Raw genomic sequence first — 6,520 nt, forward strand, 5'->3', positions numbered from 1 at the left:
CCATTATAAGCAATTGGGATGGTGGAGTGAAAGTGAATTACTGGCAGCTGGCTTGATTGGATAAGCCAGGGGTAGGCAACCTAAGGCCCGGGGGCCGGATGGGTCCCAATCGCCTTCTCAATCCAGCCCACGGATGGTCTGGGAATCAGCGTGTTTTTACATGAGTAGAATGTGTGCTTTTATTTAAAATGCAACTCTGGGTTATTTGTGGGGCATAGGAATTCGTTCATTCCCCCCCCCCCAAAAAAAAATATAGTCCGGCCCACCACATGGTCTGAGGGACGGTGGACTGGCCCATGGTTGAGAAAGGTTGCTGACCCATGAGATAAGCTTTCCTGGTCTGGCAAAACAAGCAAAGGAAACAAAAAAGCAAAGACTTGTTCAAGGCCTCAGATCTACAGATTGGATCAAAGCATGACTCGCTTTGGGGGTTCTGAACTTGGCACAAGCTAGGGAAGCTCAGGTGCCAACACTGGCTACAAGTGCTTAGGTTACAGTTGGCATACCAACTGAATGGAGAGGTCTGGCCTTCCTTTGGTTATCAGTGCATTGATGACATTTTGGCAAGACTACTACAGCACGTATGACCTAGGGTTGCCTTTGAAGATGGTTCAGAAATTTGAGCTGCTGCAAAATGCAGCCACCCAAATACTAGGGAAGCCAATTCATGTGATACCTATGTTGCACCAGCTACACTGGATGAGTTGTTAAAAGTTAAAGCCTGAAACTGTCTGGGTTTGAGTTACTTAAAAGACCACCTTCACCCAGACCAGCCTGCTCACATGTTGAGTTCTACATTGGATACACTTCTCACTCTGAGAATAATTAGGTTAGTTGGCATGAGAGGACCCTTTTCTGCAACAGCCCCACGCTTCTTCAGTCGGGCTCCATCCCCCATTAGGAAAGTCCTCAAGACCCATTTCTTTTTGCTGTCTCTTCCGAGGGAGTCTGGGTTGCAATTATGTATTGGATTTTAGCATTTGTGTGGGTGGATGTCTGCTTTATTATTGTTGCTGGCATTTATTAATTATTTGGTGCTTGTGCTTGCATTGTATTCTGGAAGCTAACGGAGAGCATGCCTGTAGAGATATGATGGCTTTTAGAATTAGGGCTGCAATCCTAAACACATTGGCTAGAGAGAAATCAGCACTGAACACAGTGGAATTTACTACTGAGTAGACCTGTACAGAATTGCACTATGCATGTTTTGATCATTCCTCATGACAAGGAGCTGAAATAAATGCTGAGGAATAAATGCTTTATAAGTTATAGTGTAAAGCAAAAGATAAATGGGGTGAGGAGGAGGAAGGGCACTTGGTTGCCAAATAGATCAGTCTGGACTGTAGGTAATTAAAGAGAGACTGTTGGAAAGGGTGAATTCTTATGTTTTGTCCAATCCACTTCCTATAAGGGATAAATATTCTATTTTGCTAATAGTAAATGCTGCCTCTAATGGTCTGGATGAGGATGAGTGTTATCTGGAGAGGAAAATATTTATTGGCGTTGGGAAACTGACTGCAGTTACTCGAAGTGCTTGACTAGAGGAGAAATGCCTTTGTAAATAATTAACTGTGAATCCTGCTGTGTGCTTTAATTTTTGCATGTGTATCTGTGTAGATATTATTTTTCCAGGAAGAATGCTGTTAAGCATTATGAAGAACTTGTCTGGGAACAAACAGCTTGGTGAAGGGGGATGGTGGAATTTTAACAAAGGGATCTTAATGATACTGACTTGTCAGCAGGTGTCATAGTATGGAATCCAGTCATCAGAACACAGGAAGCTGTCTTATGCAGAATCAGACCACTGGTCCATCTAGCTCAGTATTGTCTACACTGACTGGCAGCAGTGGCTTTCCAGGGTTCTCTCCTCCTGTGGTTTCAGGCATACAGCCTCTGACCATGGAAGCAAAGCATGGCCATCACGACTGGTAGCCATGGATAGCCTTTACCTCCTTGAATTTGTCCCATCCTCTTTTAAAGCCATGCAAGTTGGGAGCCATCACTGCCTCCAGAAGTGCTTTCTTTTGTCTGTGTTCTGAGAAGGTGGGGCAACTTTTTTTGCTCCACTTTTGCATGCCATGCGTAATTTTATGCACTTCCATCAAGTTGCCTCTTAGTCAAACAAAAAGCCCCCAGTGCTGCAATATTTCCTCATAGATGAGTTGCTCCATCTCCTTGATCATTTGATTGTCCCTTTCTGAATCTTTTCAAACTCCACAATATATTCTTTGAGATGAAGCAACCATAATTGTCCATGTTATACCAAATGCAATCACACCATAGACCAGGCATAGGCAAACTCAGCCCTCCACATGTTTTGGAACTACAACTCCCATATCCCTAGATAACAGGACCAGTGGTCAGGGATGATGGGAACTGTAGTCTTAAAACATCTGGAGGGCTGAGTTTGCCTATGCCTGCCATAGACCTATATAACATGAGATTTGCAGTTTTGTTTTCAATTCATTTTTCTAACGATCCCTAGCATGGAATTTACCTTTTTCAGAGCCCAGGGTTTTGTTCTAGGTCAGTCACCACCAGTTCAGACCCATAAGCATATATGTGATTCTCCCCACCCCCATATTCCTACTCTCTGCTTACTGTTTCTTAACCAAAACAAAAAAAAATTCCTTCCAGTAGCACCTTAAAGACCAACTAAGTTAGTTCTTGGTATGAGCTTTCGTGTGCATGCACACTTCTTCACACGAAAGCTCATACCAAGAACTAACTTAGTTGGTCTTTAAGGTGCTACTGGAAGGAATTTTTTTTGTTTTGACTATGGCAGACCAACACGGCTACCTATCTGTAACTGTTTCTTAACCAGTTCTTGAGTCATAGGTGTCTCCCTCTCCTGCTGCAACAAGCTCCCCTCCTGTCTCCCAGAACCTGAAGGGGGCTGAAATGGGCAAAGCAGCAAGAGGCTGCACACAGACGCAGTCTCCAATTGCTTGGGGAAAACCCTGGAGAGGAGGGAACTGTGGGAAAGCTGTGGGGAAGTGGAGACTTTCAGTCTCAGCAACTGATTCATGGGTTAAGATCTACCGGGGATGAGCTGCTGGGCTTATTAGGCCTGACACTCAGCCAAGTCTTGAAAGATTGGGCTTTTGCTAATAAAGAGTTAACTCCAACTTGGAACAGTGTGATTTACTGCTGACTCGCTCTGTTGACAGACAGACATTTATTGAATGAATGGATAAATAAATAAATCATAGATGGACAAATAACCTGACCTGGTATAAAAGCAGTTTCCTAAATATGCTCAGAACTATAGTATATACAACAAAACCCAGGATGCAGCAGTGCAGATCAGAGTAGGCTTTCTCCTTAATGGCTTAGGTTGCTAGAGGCTAGCATGGGAAGAGAGCAGATTTCCTGCTACTTCTGTGGCTTCCCTAAGTGCACTCCTTTACTTACTCCTGTGCAGAGTGAATGATTGTCATTCCTTTCACTTAGAAATATAAAGTGCTATACTTGAGACTGTTGGTATGGCAGCAGCAAATTCTACCCTCCACTCTGGATAGTGGGTGGTCTCACCTTCACCAACAGGAATCTCAACAAGGGCACTACAAAAGCCCTTTTAAATCCATGTCTCATGATGGGTATTTTGCTAGCATTATAGAAGTGCCTCTAGCACATGCAGAGTACACATCGTTCCCCAGTCATCAACTGCTGTCTATTGCTGCAGGGTATTTGTTTTCTTAGGAGTGAAATCAATATAAACTACAGATTTTCATCTTTTGCCTTGCAATCCCATGTCAAGCTAAGAAGTAGTGTAGAAATTTTTGAATAAAGAAAACACTCCATACTTGGTTGTGCCCACTCACACGCACCATGGCAGGCTTGCTATAGGGATCATGACTGGCTTCTTGGACAGGACTTTGTGCCATTAAGAAAAATCCACAGAGCATTTCATGAACAATTATAGTCCCTGTAATGTGAACACCAGCTCCTTTTCAAATGATTTTTGATGTGGAAACACAAGAGAAGGATGTTTTCAGTTCTGGCAGTATATGGGGTTTTTGGTTGAGTTTTGCAGTCACTCTCTATGACGCCTTTCAGGATAGAAAGGCATTGTGATTCATTTTCAAACAGATGGTGGTATACTTAATCACAGGGTATATTTTCAGGCTATATTTAATTCAATGGCCTGTACTAGCTCACCTTCTTTCTCGTATTTATGACATCTTGTGTTACATTGTGGAAAAGGTATTAGCATGACTACTAGCTCATAGAAGATAAATGCCATTGCCTGCTGAGCGCACAGAGTATGCCACAAATTACTATACAGAATCATGTATTCCATTGCAGGGTCACAGGTATTCGTGGATATTAGTCATGGTTATGCAGCATTGACATCTTCAGGGAAATACATATTCTGCTTTTCTTTAGCTGCTGAGTAGAATCTCATCTTGAAATCAGCACCTATATGACCAAGAAGCTCCCCTAACACATGACCACTCAGGCTCTCCTTAAAACTCCTCCAGCAAAAGATCCTCAGCCACCAAACAAAATTAAAAGAAATATAAACAATGCTCTTTAACTAGAGTTCTTTCATCTTCAGGCTAACAGGCTGCTTGCCTACATCCATTATTATGCACTTTCATATCATTCACAGGATTAAAAAATCCAGGGCTTGGCTGCACAAAGGAAGTTGTGGAGTAATCCTAGACAATGAAAGGTATTCTTGATCAGGTAACCTATGCTAGCAGTGCAATTCTGAGAAACATGGGAAGATTTGGAACAACTTCATTGAAATTTTTTATAATCAAGCAGGCTAGGTGGTGAACATGGATGTTTGCAGTGCTGTGGTCTGGTTTCCAGAGTGGAACTGAGTGAGAATTCATGAGGCTTCTGTTTTAATTTTCAATAAAATCCTTCTTTATTAATTCCATTTATTCTTATTCACCTTTGTCAGTCTGTTTGTTTCCTACATTATGGGCGAGAGTCGTGGACAAATGCCCTGTCTCAGGGAAATGTAATACCAGGATCACAAAACCTTAATAAAAAAGAAAAGCAGAGACATCAACTTCCAGAGAGGTCTGCAAGATCAATTTAGTTGCCTGCTTGCTACTGACAGTTTCAAAGTTTTTTCTCTTATTTTTAGAAAGCGGCTTTAAGGTGGCTTTAGCATATGAAGAAGGCTTACAGTAATAATAATTATGTACCTATATTGGGGGGGGGGAGAGACATAGCACATAATTTCTTGCTGTAGATGCTTGTGGGCAACAGTCAGGGTAAGACTGGGGGGTGAGAGGCACAGAGGAAAAAAATGGAAATTCTTACTGTGAATTTCTATCCCCAGGAGGGCAGTCCTGCTAGGGGCTGGCTCCTCCTCTCTTGCAGGCAGGTAGGGTCCAGTTTGAATCCTCCTGGGGGAGGAGCCATCCCACCCTCTCCAGTCTGGCCCTACCTCGTGTACATTAGGGTCGGGGTCTTTTCAGCTCCGGAGAGCTCAGCGCAAAATCCTCCATTCACCCCCCTTTTATTTTCCATTTATACAATTTCTTCGATTACTGACAGCAGTTGGGGTACTGCGGCTGCGGCAGCAGCAGCAGCAGCAACAACAACAGGGAGCTCCAGGCAACTAAATTCAGCCCCGCCCCTATCAGCAGCCAGGGAAGAGGCTCAGGCAAGGAAGCCCCATGGAGCCCAGGAAGGAGGGGATCTCTGAGCAGCATCCTCAACCCCTTGCATGACCTCAGCCACCCGCAAAAGCAGCCGGCCCTTGCTACTTGCCTGAGGGCTTCCTGGCGCGGCTTTGTAGTGCATCTGAAGAAAAGTGCAGAAGTCGCAAACAACAACACATCTCAAGAGTATGGACAGACTCACAGACGTATCGGATGCATCTCCGAGGAACGAATAAGGAAAATCCACTCCCTGATGCAGAAGATACGGGAAGCCAAGGTTGCAGATATCATGGAACTGGCAAAATTGCAGGTGCTCATGGTTTCCTGCAAAGGTCTGGTGGATTGGACAGAACTCCACAAACGACCCATTACAGACACTACTGCGGTTTCAAGAAATGATTGTGACATCCAGACACTGAAGCATTCCTATGGGCTGCCATAGGTGAAAAACAGGGGAAGGGACTGTTGCTAAGATCTTTGGTTGCTTCATCTGTTTGAATGTGTTTGTTTTTACCTAGATATTTGGCTAAATTATAAATATTGATTTTTGTTATTGTAGTTTTGCATGTTATAACAGAAATTGTTACATTATTTCTAATTATGTCTGTTTATATGACTTTGTCATTTTTGTATATTGTTGTTTTTTCTGTTTATTGCTTTCTTCCTCTCCCTGGGATTTACAATATTCAACAAAGAGCTGGCTATAATCATGCAACTTCAACTCTGTGTATAAGAGTTGTCACCTTAAGCTTCAAACTGTTGAGTCTAGGATACGGATGGGGAACATTTTTCAGCTGAAGGGCCACATTCCTCAAGGGGAAACCTTATGGGGGCCACATGGTAATAATAGGGAGGGGAAGAGGCAAAAGTGGCTGAAGCTGTGATACTTACCC

Source organism: Podarcis cretensis (genome assembly GCF_951804945.1).
Source record: "Podarcis cretensis genome assembly, chromosome: 10".
NCBI classification, from domain to species: Eukaryota; Metazoa; Chordata; class Lepidosauria; order Squamata; family Lacertidae; genus Podarcis; species Podarcis cretensis.